Below are 24258 nucleotides of genomic sequence, written 5' to 3' on the forward strand. Positions count from 1 at the left end.
CTGACGGCCCCCAACTGCCCTCCCCCTGCCAGCCTGCTTACCCCAACTGCCCTCCCCTCCTGGCCTGATCGCTTCTAACCACCTCTGCCTCGGCCCCACCACCATGGCTTTGTCCAGAAGGCCTCCCGGAAGGTCTCCCAGTCTAATTAGCAAATTACCCTTTTATTAGTAGATTGTATACCTAAAACCTATGTAATGTTATTAACCAATGTCACCCCAATATATCCAATAAACAAATTTCTTTTTATAAAGGCCCTGGCTCTGTAGTTCAGTTGGTTATAGTGTCATCCTAATACACCAATGTTTTGAGTTCAATCTCTGGTCAGGGCACATATAAGAAGCAAACAATGAATGCACAACTAAGTGGAACAACAAATCGACATTTCTTTCCATGCCTCCCTCCTTCCCTACCTCCCTCTAAAATCAACTTTTTTAATAGTAAATTTTAAAATATTTTTTATTGGTTTTAGAAAGGAAGGGAGAGGGAGAGATAGAAACATCAATGATGAGAATCATTGATTGGCTGCCTCCTGCATGCCCTCTTTTGGGGATTGAGCCAGCAACCCAGGCATGTACCCTGACTGGGCATAGAACCGTGACCTCCTAGCTCACAGGTTGACACTCAACCAGTAAGCCACACTGGCTGGGCTAAAATCAATTTAAAAAATTTTAAATAGCCGAAACCGGTTTGGCTCAGTGGATAGAGCGTTGGCCTGCGGACTGAAGGGTCCCAGGTTCGATTCCGGTCAGGGGCATGTGCCTGGGTTGCAGGCACATCCCCAGTAGGAGATGTGCAGGAGGCAGCTGATCGATGTTTCTCTCTCATTGATGTTTCTAACTCTCTATCTCTCTCCCTTCCTCTCTGTAAAAAATCAATAAGATATATTTTAAAAAAAATAAAAAAAATAAAAATTTTAAATAGTGCTCGCTTCGGCAGCACATATACTAAAATTGGAACGATACAGAGAAGATTAGCATGGCCCCTGCGCAAGGATGACACGCAAATTTGTGAAGCGTTCCATATTTAAAAAAAAAAAAAAAGAATAAAAAAAAATTGTAAATAAAAGATCAGTGTCAGGTTTGAGGAAAATCTTCCATGCCATGCCATGCATGGGCTTTTGTCAGTGGTCCAGTCCTTTTCAACATGCAAAGACAAAGGCACAAAAGTGATATTTATTAATTTTTTAAAGTAACATGAAGGCCTAAAAGTTGTTAATATAGTCCCTTCATGAACTACAGAGACTAACTTATTTTAATAGTTCGAGTTCAATCAGTAATGCCTAACATATGGGGCATTTACTAATTGCAAAGCACTGTTTTGTGTACTTGACAGATGTTAACTCTAATACAACAACCTTAGGAGGCAGGTATATTATTATCAACATTTTACAGGTAAGGGGATTAAGACTAAATGATTTTTTTCCAAGATTAAAGTCATATAGCTAGTTAGAGGCAGAGCGTGGATTCAAACCTAGGTATTCTGATAGCCCATACTCTCCAACAATCTAGATTTTTAGTGAAGATAAATATAAACTCCCTTTTTAAAAAAAATATTTTTTATTGATTTCAGAGAGGATGGGAGAAGGAGAGAGAGATAGAAACATCAATGATGAGAGAGAATCATTGATTGGCTGCCTCCTGCACAATCAGGATTGAGCCCGCAACCCAGGCCTGTGCCCTTGGCCGGATTTGAACCCAGGACCCTTCAGTCCGCAGGCCAACGCTCTATCCACTGAGCCAAACAAGCTAGGGCTAAACTCCCTTATTTAGAGTAAAAAGAGATGGCAAGCAAGAGATACCTGCCTATTTTAAGATATCACAAGTTTGGTCTGGCGGATGTGGCTCAGGGTTGAGCATAGAGTCCAGGGGTGGGCAAACTTTTTGACTCGAGGGCCACAATGGGTTCTTAAACTGGACCGGAGGGTCGGAACAAAAGCATGGATGGAGTGTTTGTGTGAACTAATATAAATTCAAAGTAAACATCATTACATAAAAGGGTACGGTCTTTTTTTTTTTTTAGTTTTATTCATTTCAAACGTGCCGGATCCGGCCCGCGGGCCGTAGTTTGCCCACGGCTGGCATAGACCCATGAACCAAGAGGTCATGGTTTTTTTGTTTTGTTTTTTTTTTTTAAATATATTTTATTGATATTTTACAGAGAGGAAGGGAGAGAGACAGAGAGTTAGAAACATCGATGAGAGAGAAACATCGATCAGCCGCCTCCTGCACATCTCCTACTGGGGATGTGCCCGCAACCCAGGTACATGCCCTCAACCGGAATCGAACCTGGGACCCTTCAGTCCGCAGGCCGACGCTCTATCCACTGAGCCAAACCGGTCTCGGCAAGAGGTCATGGTTTGATTCCTGGTCAGGGCACATGCCTGGGTTGCAGGCTCGATTCCCTGTAGGGGGCTTGCAGGAGGCAGCCAATCATGGTGTTTCTCTTTGATGTTTCCATCTCCCTTCCTCTCTCTTTAAATATCAATAAAAACATTTTTTTAAAAAGATATCACAAGCCCTAGCTAGTTTGGCTCAATGAATAGAGCATTGGCCTGCGGACTGAAGGGTCCCGGGTTCGATTCCAGTCAAGGGCACATGCCTGGATTGCAGGCTCGATCCCCAGTGTGGAGCGTGCAGGAGGCAGCCGATCAATGATTCTCTCTCATCATTGATGTTTCTATCTCTCTCCTCTCCCTTCCTCTCTGAAATAAGTAAAAAATAAAAAATAAATAAAAAAAGATATCATGCCAAAACCGGTTTGGCTCAGTGGATAGAGCGTCGGCCTGCGGACTGAAAGGTCCCGGGTTCGATTCTGGTCAAGGGCATGTACCTGGGTTGCGGGCACATCCCCAGTAGGGAGTGTGCAGGAGGCAGCTGATCGATGTTTCTCTCTCATCGATGTTTCTAACTCTCTCTCTCCCTTCCTCTCTGTAAAAAATCAATAAAATATATTAAATATATATATATATACTTAAAAAAAAAAGATATCACAAGTTTAAAGACCATCACCTTTTAAGAAGGACATCGATAAAATATTTGCTACTAAGATGCAAAATGGTGAGAGGTTCAGGGTAACTTATTTTCATGAGCAATTGTAGGAATTGAGGCTTTAACCTAGAGAAAAGAAAGTAACTCTCTTGAAATATTTAGTATATATCGTCAGATTGCTAAAGATCTGTTCTTGAAAGTCTCACTGTTACCAGTATTCTTCTAGAGGAAATAATTAGATAGTTTAATGTGGAACTTAAGAGCACATACTTTGGAAACAGATCAGGTGGGTTCAGATCCTGGTTCTGCTACTTAACCAAGCACATGAACTGGGCAATTCACATAACTCTTCTGTGTCCTTTTCCTTAATTGCAAAATAAGGGTCATGATGATGATGATAACAGTATCTAAGTCATAGGTTGGTGTGAGGATTAAATGAGTGTCTGACACATGCTACACATACAAGATTTTTTTATTTTGCCTTTCTCCGTTTCTCAAACTTAACACCATAGAATTATATTGCCCTTCTTTTTATATTTTTAATTAATTAATTTATTATTATTATTATTGATGTTAGAGAGAAAGAGAAAGCAACATCAATTTGTTGTTCCACTTGTTTATGCATTCATTGGTTGCTTCTTCTTTTTTTTTATTTGAATTTTTGTGAGTTTATTTGAGCCAAACTGTAGACATATGCCAGGAAACAGAACCTCAATGAATTGAGATAATGCTCCCCATTGGTTGCTTCTTGTATGTGCCCTGACCTGGGATTGAACCCCCAACCAGGGCACATTATACTATAAGATTAATGATGAGTGGAAGTGATAGGTTGACTGATTCCAAATTATTTTAATTAGGAAGAATATTCTAATAATTATAATTATTCAAATGAAGAACAGGATATCCCCAAAGCTAATGCATTCCCTAGCTATTGGTTGCTAGGCAAAATCTTGAATGACCGTTTTTCACTTGGTTAGTCACATGCCACACCTTACCAGTGAGGAAGCCTGGGAAATATGATCGCTTTTCATAAGGAAGAAGGTAGAAGAACACTGGGGGTACCCAGCAGTCGCTGCACAGGATTAAGCAAAGTCTTTGACCATTTTTTTTGTCAGAAATCTTTCAGATTTCTAAATTACAACAGAGGTTTACCTAGGTGATCTAGAATTCCTGCTTGTTGATTCATAATATAATTACTAGTTTCTCCAAGCACATATAATAGCATTTTACAAAAATTTTTGTGTTTGTCGTTGGTTTGGGGAATACCATTGGATCTGCAGAATTTTTTTTTTAAATATATTTTATTGATTTTTTACAGAGAGGAAGGGAGAGAGAGAGTTAGAAACATCAATGAGAGAGAAACATTGATCAGCTGCCTCCTGCACATCTCCTACTGGGGATGTGGCCGCAACCCAGGTACATGCCCTTGACCAGAATCGAACCCGGGACCCTTCAGTCCGCAGGCCGACGCTCTATCCACTGAGCCAAACCGGTTTCGGCGATCTGCAGAATTTTTATTATTCTTATTTTTAAGCCTCATCTGAGGATATTTTTCCATTGACTTTTAGAGAGAGTGGAAGAAAGAGGGAAAGACAGAGAAATATTCATGTGAGAGAAACACATGCTTGATGATTGGTTGCCTCCTGCAGGAGTCCCAACCAGAGCCCCTGGGGAGGAGCTGGCAACAAAAGTATGTGCCCTTGAATGGAATCGAACCCAGGACCCTTGGGTCCTCGGGCTGACACTCCATCCACTGAACCAAACTGGCTAGGGCTCTGCAGAGAATTTTTAAACATGAAGGGAGATGGTTGTTAAGAAAGAGGAAATAAATGAGAACAATCTCTATCTCCGTTGACACTATTTTATGGTTTTGTTTTTGGTTCTTCTCTAGTTGCCTGGGTCCCAAGAAGAATAATACTGGTGTTGGGGGGCAGAGGTGATAAGTCTTCAAAATATTCCATTAATGTTGCATTGATCAATGATATGTTATCATAGATGCAAAAAGACAATAGACAGGCTCAAAACAAAGATGGACTTTTGTCAGAGAAGAGACCAGCCTAGGACATTACTACCCACCATAAACTGCTTTTTAGTTTAAAAAGTTTTAATTTCAGACTATCCTTTGAGGATAGTCTCTGAGTTTGCAAGGCTGCCACGCAGGCCTTCCCTGAGCTCCTCAGGTTAGCATGTGTCCCCTTTTCGTCCACAGAAGGAAATTATTAGTGCTACTGTTTAGCCTAATGGTGGTTTAAAATAGTCATGCGGCCTACTCAAACTACTTTACCAGAAAGTGACACTGCTTCTATGCGGAAATAATGTTACATGCCTAACGAATGAATTACAAAAGCATTTTTCCTTGTTACCTCAACCCTGGGAACCAATCCAACAAAAAGGGGTGGAAAGAGTGCACTGGACTCTTGATTGACGTGCGTTACAACCAACCTCCAACGGAAGGAGAGCGCGCCTGCGCACGTCGTTCTCCAATCAGGGCCGAGGGGCCGAGGCTGGCGGAAACGGACCCCGCAGGGTTGGCGGACTTCTGAAGGAGCAAAGATGGCGGCCTGAGGCGTGCCGCGGCGCGCCGGCCTTGGCGCCGCGGGGGGCCGGCTTCTGGCCGGTCCAGTGCTTCTGCTGGCTCCTGCGAGGTAAGCCGAGAAGGCCAGCGATGGGGGACAAGCAGGAAGTGGCGCGGCCCAACTCCGCGCGGGTACAGGAGCGCCCGGAGCCTGCCCGCAGCCGGCACGGGCGTCGGCCGGGCGTGGGTTCCCTCCCGAGCTGCCCAGGGCGACCGCACCCGCCTTCCAGGTGTGTCGCATCACCACTCGGCCCTGGACCCGCCGCCGTCCCCCTCAGTACCACGCCTTTGGCTGCCCGCATGGTTGCGCCCACGCAGATGTATGTCTGGCAGCCGCTGCGTTGGCCGGCGATTTGTCTTTCGAAGAATATGCCTTTTTTAATTTATTTAGAGTCCCCCCTCACGGCTTCGTAGTCACTGCTGTGCCCGAGGCCCCGGCGTGCACCCGGGCCTGTGGCGGCTCTGAGTGTTTTGTGTGCGTGGTCCGTTGACCTTGAGTTTGGGTCGAACGAGTCGCCCCCGGATTGTAATCGGAGTCCGTGTGGCGCACGTCCCCGGCCGCCCGCCCTGCGTCCGTCCGTCCCCCTCCCACCTCCGACTGGGAAGGACGGGCAGCAGCTTTGTCCTTGTGTGACCTGACGGCTCCCTGATGGCGCATTCATCGCGGCCGGCTCTGCGTCTCGGTGGAATTCTCCTTGTTGTTTTCCAGAACTAGAGTCAGCGTACAGTTTTTACCTTTTTTTTTTTTTTTTTTTTTTTTTTGTGGAGAGAATGGGTTTTGGGAATTATTAGTGTAATTTGTGTAACGTGGTGGGGTTGCAAAGTGTAATACTGTCAGGCATCTGTATTCGATTCTTGTTTAACATTATGGGGCAGCTCTTCGTTGTAATTTGGATTGTTGTGACCCTGCGGTCAGTCTTTGAGTTAAACTCTTGTTGGGAGAGTTCCTGTTACCAGGGTTATGAGTTGGTGAAGCTCGTGGAAAAGTGGCCTGTGAGTCGGGTCCAGTTCAAATGACAGGTCATAATAAAGCGAATGTTTCTGGTGTGCTCTTTGCCGGCCCTGGCTTTAGCAGAGCTGAAAATACCGGGTAAAGGACTTTTAAATAAGATCTTTCTTTTGGTTTTGTCGGGAGTAGGTTTTGTTTTGTTTTGTTTTGTTTTTTTCATTCCATCAAGAAGATAGGGGCAGAGGAAGGAGGAACATTCTTCCCTCTGCCTTCCAGAGGGGAGTGGCCATCTGCACTAAAGCAAAGGTCCTTTGTGGGGGAAGAGGGTCCGCAGCATCGTCTTTAAAGGGGACGTTGTTCCGTAGTAACCCGAGAACCGCTGCTCCAAGAGCTTTGCATATTTATCACATTAATGCCCGTGCAGGTGGACAGCAGTAACTTCTTTCTGATGATTCCTTCTGAATAGTGTTTGATAGTGATGATGTTTTAGGTTTTTTAGAAAAGCTTGATTCACTTGAGTAATTTTGCACAAGAATGCTTATAGCACAAGTGAGGGCTGTATCCTTACTGTAATGCTCTTTTTATTTTTTCTTATCACAGGAAGAACATTTTCCTTGACTTTCAGGTGCTTTTATATTCATCTCGAAAAGAAAAAATTCTGAACTCAGGATTTGGCAAGTGAGTAATAGTGGCTAATGCTTCCAAATACTGTTTAATCACCTTCAAAATAGCTAGATAGAAGTGGGACAAGAATCCATTGGCTCCAACAGAAGATGAACATCAAAAGTGACCATAAATAATTGATATTCAAGCTTAACCTTTTATTTTCAGTAATGATGATGTATTAAGTAAAAAAAAAGAAAGAAAAGAGATACTTAATCATTAGCCCAAACCATTTTACTGGGTAAAAAAGAATGATTTAATTAGATTGAAAGACTTTGACTGATAAAATATGTTATTAGGCAAATTTTAGAATATATTCACTTAAGTTTTAATTTTAGGTAAGTATTGATACTGTAATATTAATTTCTAAAGCTTTTCAGTACTTCTTTTTTCCCCCAGTATGAGTCTATTCTCTGCCAAGTGTTGATATCTTCTGAATTTACTGCAGAAGTAGGTGTGTGTTTTTGTGTGGAAAGAATGAGTTTTGGGAATTATTAGTGTAATTTGTGTAATGTGGTGGGGTTGCAAAGTATAATACTATCAGGCATCTGTATTATATGAGAGTACATACTGCCTCAAAGAGCAAGAGGCAGTATGTACTCAGTTGACAATATCTTATCTGTAAAATAGGGTTCTTACCTACTGTATTAGTTTCCTAGTGCTGCCATAACAAAGTACCACAAACAGTGACTTAGGACAACAGAAATTCATTATCTCACGGTTTTGGAAATCAGACACTAGGAAAGAATCTGTTCCAGGCCTTCTAGCTTTTGGTAGTTCCTTGGCTTATGGCGTTATAACTCCACTTGTTTGTTTGTTTTTTAATCCTCACCCAAGGATATTTTTTCCATTGTTTTTATTTTATTTTGTGTTTGTGTTTTTGTTTTTTTTTAGAGAGAGTTGAAGGGAGGGAGGAGAGAGAAACGTTGATGTGAGAGACACACATACACACCCTGACTGGGGTCAGGGATGGGGCCAAGGATCGAGCCTGCAACTGAGATAAGTGCCCTTGACCAGGCATCGAACTTGCGGACCCTTTGGTCCCAGGCTCAATGCTCTAACCATTGAGCAACCGACCAGGGCTATAATTCTAGTCTTCACATACTATTCTTGCTGTGTGTGTGTCTGTGTTCTAAATTTTCCTTTTTATAAGGACCTCGTCTTAACTAATTACATGTGCAATGGTTATTTCCAAATAAGGTCACATTTTGAGGTACTGGGGCCTAAGATTTCAACATGAATTTGGGGAGGTCACAGTTTAGCTCATAGCATCTACTTAGTCATATGCCTTGATTGTGTTGTATGAAATCATTCAATGTACAACTGCTTTAAGGATTAAAATCTTGTAAACCCCTTTCTTTCATAAGGTACTTAGAGTAGTCAAAACCATAGAGATAGAAAGTAGAATGATGATTGCCAGGGGATGCAGGGAGGGAAATAAGGAGTTATTTAATAGATAACGGAGTTTCAGTTTTGTGAGATGAAAAGAGTTCTGAAGATGGATGGTGGTGATGGCTTCACAACAACATGAATTTACTTAATAACATTAACTCTTAAAAAAGGTTAAGATGATAAATTTTATGTTACATGTATTGTACCATAATTTTAAAATATTGAAAAAAAAGTAAGTAAAAAAACTCCAACTGTATGTGTCAATATTAAGAAAAGGAATAAAATTGATGGGGCAAAATTCCCTTTAGGTGATACCTTTATCATATGCCTTTAGAGGGAAGGCTTTATTGCTTGGATTTAGAACCTTAAGTCCAGGTCGACAGAAATAGCAACTTGATATTGGTATAGCACAATATTGATTTATATACCCAGCTAAGGAAACTGATGTAGGTGCTTCTGTACTCACAGGAAGCTTGAATTCTGGATACGGAATGATCTCGTATACATTAAAGGGAAAAACAAAGGTGCAGAACCAGGTGTATAGTGTGCTTTCATTTGTGGGGAAGAAATGAAGTTACTTATACAGATGTTATGTAACCATAGAATATCTCTAAAAGGATATGCAGGAAATACTGTATACCACCCCCTGGCAATGGGTAAAGAGACACCCGGTTGGTAGTGTTGCTCTTACATAAGTCAAGGGAACAGTAGATATATATAGTCTTTAGTTCATCCTAACTTGATGCCTATGTTGGTGGCCAATAGAAACAACAGAAATTTATTGTCTCACAGTTTTAGAAATCAGACATCCACCTTTTTCATGCTTGGGGCACATAAAACAAACAACTGTATACTCTATTTCACCTTTTCCTATCATGTGCATTTGTCATCTTTCAAGGAAATAATTAAAAATACCCAAAGAAAGAAGCACACAATAAATAATTGATAAATGACTGAGAAGTTAAGTTTTTGCCTTAGGCAGTAATTTTACATTAGTAGAGTCTATCCATATATGGGAATAGAAACTGTCCAGCAAGTCTAGTACTTTTTTTTTTTTTAATAAGACACTTAAAAATGGAATTTGAATGACAATGATATCCATTGTGTTTTGTGAGATGTTCTAAATTTACTATTTACATAGAAAAGTAAGAAAGGAGTACTTGAGTCCCATGTCATTAGAGGAAGCAAAGTGTATTAGTTATTTATTGATGCATAACAAATTGTCCAAAATTTAGTGGATTAAAACAACATTATACATTTATTATCTCACAAATTTATGTGGGTCAAACATTAGGGAGCAGCTTAGTTGGGGGTTTCTGTCTTAGGGTGTCTTACAAGGTTGCAGTCTAGATACTGGCTGGGGTGGCAGTCATCAGATCTAATTCCATGGTGGCTCATTCACATGGCTGGCAAATTCATGTTGGTGATGGAAAACCTCAGTTCTTTCCAGTGTGTCTCTTCCAGGGTTGCTTGAGTGCCATCGTAATACAATATATGGCTTCTCCATCTATGACCTTGCCTCAGAAGTTACTCACTATTACTTCCTCCTCCTCCTCCTGCTGCTCCTCCTCCTCCTTGGTCTATTGGTTACTGTTTTGACACCAACTAGTATACTTTGATACAATTCTGATACCATTTGGAGTTAATGCAGACCCCACAAGTCTAAAGGGCATGGTCCCAAACAGACTGCCCTTGCTTTATTTATTTTATTTATTTATTCCTCACCAGAGAGTATGTTTTTCATTGATTCTAGAGGGGTTGGGGAGAGGGAGAGAGAAACATTGATAGATTGCCTCCTGAACTCACCTGGACCGGAACTGCAGCCTAGGTATGTGCCTGACCAGGTATCAAACCTGAGACTGAGCCACACTAGACAGGGCTGCCCTAAAATATTTATTTATTTATTTATTTATTTATTTATTTATTTATTTAAAAAACGAGGCCTGGTGCACGAAATTTGTGCATGAGTGGTGGTGGTGGGGTCATCCCTCAGCCTGGCCTGAATCCTCTCTCAATCCGGGAACTCTCGGGGGATGTCCGACTGCTGATTTAGGCCAGATCCCACAGGGATCCCTGCAGGATCCGGCCTAAACCAGCAGTCGGATATCCCTCTCACAATCCGGGACCACTGGCTCCTAACCGCTCACCTGCCTGCCTGATCGCCCCTAACCACCTCTGCCTTAGCCCCTGCTGCGGTGGCTTCATCCGGAAGGTTGTTCAGCTGTCTGATCTAATTAGCATATTACCCTTTTATTATAGATAGGTTTTATTGATTTTTTTTTTTTTTTTTGAGAGAGAGAGGAAGGGAGAAGGATCAAAGATAGACACATCAATGAGAGAGAAACAGCATCGATTGGCTGCCTTCTGCATGTCCCCTACTGGAGATGGAGCCTGCAACCCCAGGCACGTGCCCTCACTAGGAATCGAACTGGTGACCTCTTGGTTCCTGGGTCAACACTCAACCACTGAGCCACACTGGCTGGGCTGCCCTCCCTTTATTTTTTATTTTTAAATACATTTTTATTGATTTCAGAGAGGGAGGAGAGATAGAAACATCAATGATAGAGAATCACTGATTGGCTGCCTCCTCAACACCCCACATTGGGGATTGAGCCCACAACCCAGGCATGTGCCTTGACCAGGAATTGAACCATTACCTCCTAGTTCATATGTTGACACTCAACCACTGAGTCATGTCGTCAGGGCACTGTTCTTTTAAGTGCCAGTTACACATTGGAGGATTCCCAGGCCACCTGAATTTCTGTTCAACTCTGCAAATTTCGGGGTTCCCATGACCCTGTCAAAACCAACTTTTGGTTTTGTTGAATCTCTGTATTTTTTTTCCATTTTATTTAACTCTGCTCTAATTTCCCCCTTCCTCCTTGCTAGCTTTCCATTTAGTTTATTCTTTTTATTTTTTAAAATATATTTTATTGATTTTTTACAGCGGGGAAGGGAGAGGGATAGAGAGTAAGAAACATCGATGAGAGAAACATCGATCAGCTGCCTCCTGCACACTCCCCACTGGGGATGTGCCTGCAACCAAGGTACATTCCCTTGACCGGAATCGAACCTGGGACCCTTGAGTCCGCAGGCCGATGCTCCATCCACTGAGCCAAACCGGCTAGGGCTAGTTTATTCTTTTTCTAGTTACTTAAGATATAAAGTTAGGTTGTTGTTTTGAGATCTTTTTTTTTTTTTTTTCTCCATTGATTTTTAGAGAGAGTGGAAGGGGGGGTGAGAGAGAGAAACATCAGTGTAAGAGACACATCGATTGGTTGCCTCCTTCACATGCCCCAACCAGGGCCAGGGATCGAGGTACATGCCCTTGACTGGAATTCTTTTACCGTGTCAAGAAATTATTAAAAATACAGGTACTTTGGGGAAAAAAATACAGGTACTTCTCCAAACACCGGCCCGGCTTCTCTGATCACCGATCACCAGCGGGGGGAGGGGGGGGGCAAGGAAGAGGCGGCTGCCGGCGGCTCCGATCACTGATCACCAGCCGGGGGGGGCGGGCAAAGGCGGCCCCGGTTCTCTGATCACGGGCTGGGTTTCCGATCACCGTCAGCGGCAGGCGGCTTCTTCCATCCTTCCCCTTTTGCCTCCCAGCATTGTGCCTACATATGCAAATTAATCGCCATCTTTGTTGGCAGTTAATTTGCATATCACCCTCATTAGCCAATGGGAAGTGTAGCAAAGGTACAGTCAATTACCATGTTTGTCTATTATTAGATAGGATAGCCCTGTTGCCCATAAGGTTCTAAAGGCCTGCCTGTGTATCGGCTATATTTTTTTCCTTCTGCTCCTTTGGCAACAAATGCAAATTCTGCAGTTCTCTTCCTTCAGTTATAATTCTGAATTAATTTACAATTGCCTGTCATATGTTTTGAATCAGAACTGTCTTGTCTTCAACCAAAAGAGGTTATTCAAATTCAGTTTAGAGCTGAGGTGTTATATATACAGGCTATCCCCCCAAAAGTGTATACACAATGTCTGTAGATTCTATTAGATTTTGAAAATGAAATGTATTTTTAATAAACACTGCCTTTATAATTATTCAAAGTGTGCATACATTTTTTGGGGACACTCTGTATATGACATACTACAAATGGAGGGTCAACCCTATCAAGGTAGCTAATAAATTTTTTTAAATAGAGGGTTAGGAAGACTAATTGCTATTGGCCCTTTTTGTAAGCCAAAGTACTTTAAGCTCTTGATATGTATTTGACTTATTTATGTATTTATTTTAATCCTCTCTTGATGATATACTTATTGGTTAGAAAGAGGGAAAGTATGGGGAGTAGAGAAATAAACATCGATGTGAAAGAGAACATTGATTGGTTGCCTTCTGTCTGTGCCCTGACTGGGAATTGAGCCTGCAACTTTTTGATATATGAACCACACACTAGTCGTCCAAGCCACACTGGCCTGGGCTGACTTTTTTATTATAAAGTATACATAAAATACAATTTGTCATTTTAATCATTTTTAAATGTACAATTCAGTGGCATTTAAGTGCATTCACATTGTTGTGCAGCCATTACCACTATTTCTAGAACTTACTCATTATCCCAAACATCAGTACCTGTTAATTAGTAATTTCCCATTCCACTTCTCCCAGCCCCTAGTAACCTCTATTCCACTCTCTGTTTATATGTATTTGCATATTCTAGGTACCTCATGTAAGTGGAATTATACAATATTTGTTCTTTTTTGTCTGACATTTACCGAGATTTGCAATTTAATGAGTGTTATGTTTATCAGCAATGAACTGCTAATGTTTTGTTTTTAATATTTTATTGATTTTTTACAGAGAGGAAGGGAGAGGGATAGAGAGCTAGAAACATTGATGAAAGAGAAACATCGATCAACTGCCTCCTGCCCACCCCCCACTGGGAATGTGCTCGCAACCAAGGTACATGCCCTTGACCGGAATCGAACCTGGGACCTTTCAGTCCGCAGGCCGACACACTATTCACTGAGCCAAACCGGTTAGGGCAACTGCTAATGTTTTTACATGCTTGCATTTGGTGATCATGATACATACAGTACATATTTTTTATGTATAGTTATATTTTATAAAATTTTTATTGTTCAAGTTGTTCTTATATAGTTCAAGATAATTCAAAATAAGATGATTCATACGATTTTGAGAATTGAGTATTTAGACATCAAATTTGGAGTACAATACTGCTTTTAAACACAAATATTTACAGCCATAAAATCATTTTGACTGTAAAAACTTGGAGTATATTACTTTATTTGCATAAGAGGAAATTAATGTGTATATCTCAGTTTATATAAGTTTTTGTATAAATTTTTTTTGTATCATACTTACATATTTTTTTCTGGCTACTGCTTCTGCTTTTCTGGTGATGATACTGAATTGGGTGTTATGGTTGCACATTTTCTTTTAGACAGTGTATAATTCAAAATATTTTCTCTCTCTGTGTTAAATACTATTTTTAAAAGTAAGCTTATACAGAAGTACCTGTTTTAATCTTTCTGTTTTTATTTTGTATTTCTAGGTATTTCTGTGTTGTCTTCTGGAGTGGGGAGTCCTGCTTCTTCTGTCTACCCACTTCCGTATCTTGAAATGCGGATATCCCTCCTCTACATTTTACCTCCATGTTTTGGATTGCAAAAGATTGCTTTTCTTTTTCTTCCCACCTCTCAAATTTAACACAGAGAAGCTCCTAGGATGCAGTCATCATGCCAACTTCTCCAAGAAGAAAGAAGCAACTGACATGTTTCTTCTGCCAATTGCTTACTTGTAAAGAAATTATTTTGCAAGCTGAAGGGTGATGTTTAATTTGAAACTGGTGCTTAGATGGTGGTATTTGTGAATTTTTTACCTTTTATTCCCAGCAAGAAGACTATATAAATAGCTAGTGTGGGTGTGACATCAGGGTTTGTTTGGTTTTTTTAATGTCTTCCCATTTTAGCCACTATCATAAACACAGTCGAGACTGCAGCAGTAAATTTCAGATGTGTTGTAATTTGAAATGAAAGAGATGCTAATATATATATATATAAATCCTGGCTCAACTTGTGACATAGATGAACTGGATAAGAACAAAGGTCCAGCTTTGCAGTGAAACTTTTGATGTGATAAAGAAGCACAAAAACAGAATATCACAAAGTTAATTTCATATATAAATAAGCCATCACAGTCTCTGTATAAATATATATTTTAACATGTAAATCCACTTTTTTTTTTTTTTTTATGAGAAGAGGGATTTTTCTCCCAGAGAAGGAACCTATTCTTTCTCAGAAGTCCTTGGACATTTGGTATTGTAAAAATTTTTCTTTTTTTCTTCTAAGGAAGGACCATATTGTGCTAACCCAATGAATGCATGCTTGGGTTTAGTGAAGGTTGGTAAAGGAAACAAAAGCTTTGAGTCCAGTGTTGGAACCCTTTTCACCTCCTTGGGATGAGAGGCTGCTGTATTACAAATTACTTCATTCTCTTTTGTGGAGTTTTATATAGCACTTGGGACTTTTTCCCTATTGCTAAGGCTGGAAGAAAGGTGACATAAGTAGATTTTCTGTCCAGAAGATGTGATGGACCCTCCAGTATGACCTGCCTTCAACTTTGGACATGGAGGAATGGGGGTGGGGGGGAGGGGGGGATGAGAAAATTTTCATATAACTCCCTTCTCCTAAGAAAATGAAGCAAAAAAAGCCTTATACATCCACTTGGCTTTATGGCGTTTTACATTCATAGCTCTATTTTTTTGTAAAAGTATAAATAACTTTCCTTTGACTCAAGATCAATACTTGGATGTTTGATTGCTTTTTCTAGATGATAGCTGTAATGTTAGGCAGAAAAGGCTGGGACTCAGGTAACTCCCCATTTTCATCAGAGAATGGGCCTCAGAAGCAATGTTCCCAAACATGTGTTTGGATCAGTATAAATTTAGAAGAAATTCAGGTCTAAAGAAAACCTCAAAAAAAATAGTTCCAATAAGAAATACGGATCTTCCTTTCCCTGAAAACTTACACTATATGGTGAATAGACTGTAGTATAAAGCTGTTCTTGCTTCAAGATCAGCAGAGGACCAGTGTATGAATTGTCAGGTCTTTACATGAGAAGAATGAGACCATTATGGGTCTTTGTTATTTGAGAAAGAAATTAAAGCCTCTTAGGAACAAATCATCTTAGGTCATGTCTGTTATTTAGGGACTGCTTGCCCAGGGCCATACATGCTGTTTCGCTGAAAACAGGCAGATTTACCAAATTTGAGAGTGATAGGACTGGCCCAGAATAGAAATGTTGAGCACCCTTGATAATTAGTTTAATTGATCAACCAATCTGAATTGGCATAAGAAAACTTATGAGTAAAAATTATATAGGTAAAATGTGATTTTCCTTAATTGAGGGCAATTACTGAGTGGTAAAGCATAGAAGTAACTGGATAAAGGTAGTTTAAATTTTTCTCTACGTGACTTCCCAGCCACTTCCTGATTCCTAATATTTTGGAATTATTAATGGCAGAATGGAATTTACATATTCTATTTGGGTCCTGTTGGTATATTGAGAATATCAAATGGAGAATTTGTATCTTCAGTTGTCTATTACCCATCTTCCTGGTGTCCTTTTGGCAACTTTTTAGGTAGAACTACTTGGCTAGAAATAAGGAACCCTGTACAATCAGAACCAGTGAAAACATCTCTGGCTCACTTGTCTGAAATATGTATCAGACTCAACTTCCTTAGTTGCTTTATGTTTTTTTCATTTCATAGCTAAGGAAACTACTGTTTAATGTTCTTTCAAGTTGTTGCGCATCTTGTCAGCAGATGGCATTTAACAAAACGCGTATATTCCAGTTGTATTTGCCCAGTGTTTATTTAATACATCTACATTGGTTTTTTCCTGGTTTGGTCCCCTTCTTGATGGCAAAAGTTATCATTTTCGGCAGGACTATGCCTCAATCGATAGCTGTGCCTGCTTCCTTTCCTTTGTGCATCCATGTTAGCTGGCAATTGTTTTTTGTGGTTTTTTTTTTTTGTTTGTTTTTTTAAGTTTAAAACGGGATATGTGCAATAGAAATATATATATATGTATATTTTAATACTTGTGGACAAATGTTACAAGTTGTTTCAGAACAACAAAATCACCAATGTCTTCCATTTTGAGATGTGTATAGTTTTGTAAGCATTAGTGCTTGGTAGCATATTGTAGTGCCATGTTAGGGGTTAGTGCATGAGCCTAGTAACAATTTAAACTTCAGGATGAATTATTATAATAACCAATAGTGTAAAAAGTGGAAAATTTAGAACTTTTCTTTCATAAGTTTCTGTATCCATGATATTCTCCCTGGGGAGAGGAGATTAGGCCAAAAAGACTCATTTATGAATAGTAATGTGGGGTCACAATGTGAAATACTGTATTTGAGGATATTTAAGCTTTTCATGACGTAGCTGGAAACCAGCTGTCTGTGTGTCTTATGAAACCTCAAATCAAAATGTGGCCCCATTTCATGATTCTGCTTTGCTCAGTTTTAGGTGAGATTGTTCTTATGCTTTTTTCACATTTTATGTCTTTTAGGTTTATAATTTTCCCACTCCTTTTGCATCAGGAAATTATTTTGCACGTCTTACTGAGATGCTATGTTCATTGCTTGAGTGCTTTTCTAATCTGCAGTCTACTTACACTTCCTGTCTGCAGCATGCCATGTGTCAGTAGTTTAGAGTGTCCTAGATTAATTTGTCAGGGGCTTTTCCTATTTCCAAATCTGCTGAATTGTGTATTGTTGGGATTCTAGACCTTTTCATGGAATTGGAAATGTAGCCAATAGAGCCTACCTAAGTTGCCATGTAATAACTAACTTTGCTTGGTTATAGTAAGCCTCCTCAGACAGCTTTCACTTTTCTACTTTCCTTGTAGATATAAAAGTTATTTTTATTCTGAAAGCATAAGATAGCGTCATGTAGAAAAGAAATTCCTACCTCTAAAAGCTGCCTTGAGAACTTGTAAATGGCAGTTTTCTGAGGTGATTTTTAAATCTCTTAGGGGAGTCCAGGATTTATTCACAGGTTCTATAGTTAGCATGATAGGAAATGCAAAACTAGTTTAATGTGTGTCTGATGTAGAAGCAAGCTTAGACAGACTCTTCTGCAACAGATCTCCAGGGACCCAGATTTAGATGCTCATAGTGTACTTTAAGTAGTTGTACTCTTGGCTCAAGTAGTTTAGTGCCTGCGAGAATCCATTTCTGAAAAGTATTTAAATACTTTTTTAATACCTCTAAAAAGGTAATGAATACAAAATAGCACAGTATATAGGAAAGGATATTTCCTATTGAAAAAAAAGCCATAAAACGAACTAATAATTTCAAGAGGTAGAATTTTAGCAATAACAATTTTAGCATGTATAGTAAGTTGGATTAGCAAGGTTGTACAGTAGAATAAGTATTACTAGAGTTTGTGAGGCTCTATGGTCAAGAGTTGTACAAAAGGAAATTTGTACAAAAGGAAAAAGATGCTAGGTAAAGAGCATATAAAAGGTACTTTTAAAAACTATGAGTTATATGAATATATCAGTGAGAAATAGCAACTTTTATGTAAATTAAAGGTTAAAGATCCTATTTGCTTTCTAGAACAGAGGGTTAGAGCCATTGAATGAACTATTTCTACTGCTTAACCTGGAAACAAATGTTTCTTCTCTTACTGATGAAGAAACCCCACTGAAGCCATCATGTGGGGCTCTTGCTTATGATGTTTTTTTAGCATCACACTAATAGCATACTTTTTGCTTTGTCACCTTATCTTTCTCCATTAGTTTCCTGGGTGCATTTTTAAAAAGGAAAAGTTTGTTGTGTATATGTATTTAGGGTTAACAAGAACTTGGATAGCTGGTAACCTCATGCCTATGGTTAGTTTAGGGCAGTGATGGCGAACCTATGACACGCGTGTCAGAGGTGACATGCGAACTCATTTTTTTGGTTGATTTTTCTTTGTTAAATGGCATTTAAATATATAAAATAAATATCAAAAATATAAGTCTTTGTTTTACTATGGTTGCAAATATCAAAAAATTTCTATATGTGACACGGCACCAGAGTTAAGTTAGGGTTTTTCAAAATGCTGACACGCCGAGCTCAAAAGGTTCGCCATCACTGGTTTAGGGAGTTAAGATTTAAAGGTATAAAACAAAAGGATTAAAGGAAATAGCCAGAGACAGTATGTTGGTGTGTTTTTTTAAACCTTGTCTGAAGTAGATGTGCTAGGCCAATAGCCTGTGACTATTTACTTTAACAAGAACCCAGCAAACTAGTTTCTTGATGAGGAATCATGCAGCTCACATCAGGATATAAGAGTGGAATGAAGGTGACTTCTTACTCCCTTTTACCGCATGTCATCTTGGCCATTTAGCACTTTGAAGATCCCTGAAAAGATGTGGTCTATGTTCCCTTGTTTTCCAAGGGGAAAAACAACTAAAAGATAAGTGGAGAAGATCAACAAATACAGTACCTCTTGAATATTTAATTCTTACATGGCAACTCCAAAGGATAGGGAGGCTATATTAAATTGATTATAGCTTCTTTTTAAATGTCCTAAACCATCAGTTGGTGTTAAAGACATTGGAATAACCAAGCAATATTCAGACATCTGCATGATCATGAGACACCAGGTATATTACTGTGATGTCAACAATTTAGTTACTTAGAACAATTAAAGATTACCCTTAACAGCCAAGTTAATAGTTCCAAATGCTAAAATACGCTACAAATTTTTGTAGTTTCAAAGTATGCGGTTAATTAGTTTTCAGTGTTGTGGTCTCGTGTTTACTTTTAGTGTATCTGTGATATGCAAAATATGAAGAGACCCTTGGCCTCCAGGAGTTTACATTATCATGGTGCTGCTGGTGCGAGCAAATTATTTCTAGTTTATTCAGAACATTGCTTGGCTATTTAGTCATACCATATTTGGAAGGATCCCTTGATCAACAGTTTTCAGAAGCAGAGGGCTATGCTAAATTTCAGGGCATTGATTTTGAGTTTACATTATATTAGCTCTGCTATTTTTAAACTCCTTTTCCCCTGGGAGCTGTGCAGGTTATGCTCTTAATGTGAATCAGAAAGAAAGAAAAAAAACTATTCTAAGAGCATCTTCACCATCCCTAAACCACCATGCTCCTCTATTCTATAGCAGTCAATAAATGGCCAAGAAAACTCCAGAAGACTGTACATCTCTCAATTCTCTTTCTTTTCCCAGAAGCTTTGCATCATTTTCTACCCAGTAGGACCAGGATTTGCAATTAAGCCTTTATAACTGAATAGTAGTCCTAATTTTAACTTTTGTGTGTGACTCTTGTACCTGGATTCTGAAGTAGCATTGTGATAGATGTGGAGCATCTGCCTGCATTTCTAAGCAATCACTTTATTAATATCCATTTTTGGTTGAAATTTTGCATGTATCTTTGTTATTCTAATTCTTATAAATCAAGGGGTTTACTCTGCATGTTTATTAAAACTGAGTCTGGATGAAAGTGCAAGCAATAGTGGCAGACCCATAACTCTGATTTTAGAGTACTAATATTTTAATGCATGAATGAAAATGTCTAGTATTAAGTGGTTAATAGTAATTATATATGCATTTATTAATGAAGCAATAGAGACTTAAACCAATAGCTTGAATTTATTGTTTGGATTACTAGTTTACATTTTCTAACTAAAGATGATCTTACTTCCATTAAAAATGGAAGCTACAAGATAAACAGGGGCAACCATAAGACATTCAAACTGTCAGGAATAGAGCATAACAGTGCTCATCACCCTCTAACCTCTTGCCTGATTCCATTAGTCCCCAAGCATGTTTAAAAACAATACAAAAGGCACAAACTAAGCATGTGGAATAAATAAATAAGCTGCTATAGTTATAATCAGAAAAGGTGCAGAGTTTCATAAAGGATAGGGGATAGTGTGGAGTTAAAAACAAGTAGATACAGGGTTTGTCTGGTAAAGTTATGTGGCTTAAATTTGCATCTCATTACTAGTATCTTGGCAGTAAATAAAGGCAGTTGCACACATTTTATATGTTTCAGGATTTTCAGATAAGTAGGCAACTCTTCTGGGTTGTACCGATATTGACTGGCCATAAAGGATCCCAGCAAAAAAGAAACTTTCATTTTGTGGAAATAGTCCTGAAAATATTAACATATCTGTGGTTTGTTTTCTCTTGTTACTGTATTACATTAACATTTTTTTGTTATTATTTTTTTAATAGCCAGAGTTTTATTCTTGATGTTTTGATCAGGCTGCATAATCTGCCTAAAGTTTTTGATGCCAAGTAAACAGGAGCAAGTTTTTACTTTTATGTTTATTATAGTAGCTTAAAATTTTTAGACAATTCCTAACTTTGGAATAATCCTTATAAGTCCAAGTGATTATGATGAATAATGTAAATGGGAGTAATTATATCTAAAAGAGGCCTAAACAGGATTAGACTAGATACTTTGCTATGGGATTTCCCTCCAGATACCTTTGGAAATGTGTAAATGTAATGGTAACTTTTCAGTAGGTTACAACGGAATTAGAGTATGGTTATCACAATGTCTGGTTTCCAAATATAGGAAGTGAGATGTCATATCCCATATGTAAAGTTTCTCCTTGCCACTTATTAATAACATGCCTATCAACCAATGAAGATTTAAGGACAGTTTCTCTAAACTCTGTTCCCATTATTCCACTAAGGCATATTAAGGGTTATTAGAAAAACAAAAATCATAGATTTCTCCAGGAATCCATACTCCTAAGCCTCCCTTTTAAGTCAGATATTTTAGGGTTACTAACAATTTCCAAAAGATTTTATCTCTTGTGGTGATGGTCAGCCATGCCATTAATTCAAATATATTTTTCTCCCAGGGACAAAAGATATTCTGGCAATACATTATCATCAGTCCTTAAACAATAGCAGTCATCTTGGCGTTTACCTTAAAATCACCCATCACTAAGAATCACATTAGCGTATCCTTTACATAGGGTTTTATGTGCTACCTGTCCTTTTAAGTACAGTTGTTGCTCATTGTTTTTACTTGCTATTCTGCATCTTCTCCATTGCACCAGTGATATAGGCGATAATGTTAAAAGAATTTCATTGAATGTTTAAAGTATTACAAAAGCAGCTTGCTTTTTAATCTATGCATCTTTGGGATTTTAGAAAAGATTTTATTGTTTTCTAAAGATTTTATGTAAAAAGGAACTGCTTTAAGAATTGGAAACTCTGCACCTGTGTATATATATATATTTTTTGGCAATAAAGCAGCATGGGCTGAGAGTGCACTGAAATTTCACTGTGTTGTTCCTTGGAATGGGTAATTTCTAATAAATAATGCAGTAAATTAGGAGGATGGGAAAAGGAACCTATACACAGACCTGTCATAAGGCAGACTCCAGGTACCTGAGTTGTGGTTTTTGTTGTCCAAGTGAACAGGCAGCCATTTGAAGAAAGAGACATTTATTTATCTGTTTTCAAATTGAAAGAACATTTATTTAGAAAGTTACAGAGGTAGTACAAGTGAGTCAGCTGAGCTGCGTAGGCTCAGGAAACATTCCAACGGCAGTAGAAGGGCCCTTGGAGTTTAGCAGAAAGACAAAGGTAATGTGCCTTGGGGGGAAGAAGGGGGGTAAGGAAAAGGCATGGGCATGCTCCAGAGAATGAGAGCATGCCAAGAGGCATCCCATTTAAATTTATGCCAATCCCCTTTTACTTTAGGGGACAGCCTTACTCTGTCTGTGAGCCAGTTTCTGGTAAGGAAATAGTGACCTATGTATAACAACTATAACAACGAAACAACTATTGCAGGGAATCCTTCCTATCTGAAATAGATAAAACATTTAAGATCCTTTTATATTTAATTAAATGTTGGCTAAGTTAAATAAAGAGATTTTAATACTCTAATAAGAACAGATGCTTCCCCTTGATTAAGATGAAAGGAAAGGAGTTTTTTCAAGTAAAGAATTAGGCCTTACAAACTTCCTTGGGATTGAATATTGTAAATGCAGAGGAACAAAAGCTGTGTGGTTTTGTGCTGTGACTAATGCAATAAATCAAGAGAGTATTTAACATACACTTCCTGAAACACTCCACTCCCAGGTACTATGCTAGATCTTGGGCTTAAAATAATTAAGATGGCCCGGCTGGCATGGCTCAGTGGTTGAGGATCAACCTATGAATCATGATTTGATTTAGATCAGAGCACATGCCCAGGTAGTAGGCTCGATCCCCAATGTGGTTTGAGCAGGAGGCAGCTGATCAGTGATTCTCTCTCATCATTGATGTTTCTCTCTCTCTCCCTCCCTCTCTGAAATCAATTTTTTTAAAAAAGATGGTTTTTAATTAAGGAACTCAAGAGTTTACAACTCAGCTGAACCAGTGTTGCTCAGTGTTTGACCATAGACCCATTAACCAATAGGTCACTGGTCTGATTCCCAGTCAGGGTACATGAGCAGGTTCTGAGCTCAATCCCCAGTAGGGGGAGGGTAGGAGGCAGCTGATTGATGTTTCTATCCTCTATTCTTTCTCTAAAATCAATAAAAACCATTTTTTAAAAAGTTTACAACTCGGGACCTTCAATATGCAATTTTATCCTTTTTTTAAAAAAATCTATTGATTTTTTACAGAGAGGAAGGGAGAGGGATAGAGAGTTAGGAACATTGATGAGAGAGAAACATCGATCAACTGCCTCCTGCACACTCCCTACTGGGTATGTGCTCGCAACCAAGGTACATGCCTTTGACCAGAATCGAACCTGGGACCCTTGAGTCTGCAGGCCGACGCTCTATCCACTGAGCCAAACTGGTTAGGGCTGCAATTTTATTCTTATAATTACCTGAAATTTTGAAACTACTTTTATTCAACATATAGACAATGCTAACTGGTATCAAACTTTAGTACAGTAGCCTTAGAATCTCTTAATATCAGCCACGCTATCAACTCTTATACCACCTAAAGCATGTTTAAAAAGTTAACTACTGCCCTAGGTGGTTTGGCTCAGTGGATAGAGCGTTGGCCTGTGAACTGAAAGGTCCCAGGTTCGATTCCAGTCAAGGGCATATGTCTGGGGTTGTGAGCTCGATCCCCAGTAGGGGGTGTGCAGGAGGCAGCCAATCAATGATTCTCATTATTGATCTTTCCGTCTCCCTTCCTCTCTGAAATCAATAATTATATATATATAAAACCCATAAAATATATATATATATTTTTGGGACTCCAGAGCATGCCCACTTACCAGCATGCTATATTATGCCTCTGAAAAATGAAAAGGGAAGTGTACACCCTTTATTTTGTCACACATCTATATCTGCATATTTTTCTAGAGTTGAGCCTATAATTTAGAAAAAAAGAAATCCTTTTAAAACCAGCCAAGTTAATTTGATGTCAAGTTCAAGCATTTTTTTTTTATTAAAAGGCTACCTAAATGGTAAATCCAAAGGTTAAAGAAAATAGCTGCATAAGAATAGTCTTTTGATTTAAAGGAAATATATTGAGGCAGATCTTCACACATTTAACAAAAACCCCAGGATGATTCAATATAGCATTATGGTAGTTTGTTGCCAGAGGCTTCACCCTTGCTTACAGAATCAAATTTTGCAACTCAAAAGCATAAAGCATATCAGTTTTCAACATTTTAAACGTATTTTTAAAGAGAAACATCCTTTATGTAGTATAAAATGGAAAGAAC

At 39.0% G+C, this 24258-nt stretch overlaps 1 non-coding gene across 1 annotated transcript; it reads left to right on the forward strand.

Annotated features, from left to right (window-relative positions):
• The first annotated feature begins 921 nt into the window (after window positions 1–921).
• LOC111826909 lies at window positions 922–1028 on the forward strand. The gene has a single exon (XR_002830360.1). It is a non-coding gene; the product is annotated as a U6 spliceosomal RNA (small nuclear RNA).
• The last annotated feature ends 23230 nt before the right edge of the window (window positions 1029–24258 follow it).

Source organism: Myotis lucifugus, unplaced genomic scaffold (genome assembly GCF_000147115.1).
Source record: "Myotis lucifugus unplaced genomic scaffold, Myoluc2.0 scaffold_109, whole genome shotgun sequence".
Classification (NCBI taxonomy): domain Eukaryota; kingdom Metazoa; phylum Chordata; class Mammalia; order Chiroptera; family Vespertilionidae; genus Myotis; species Myotis lucifugus.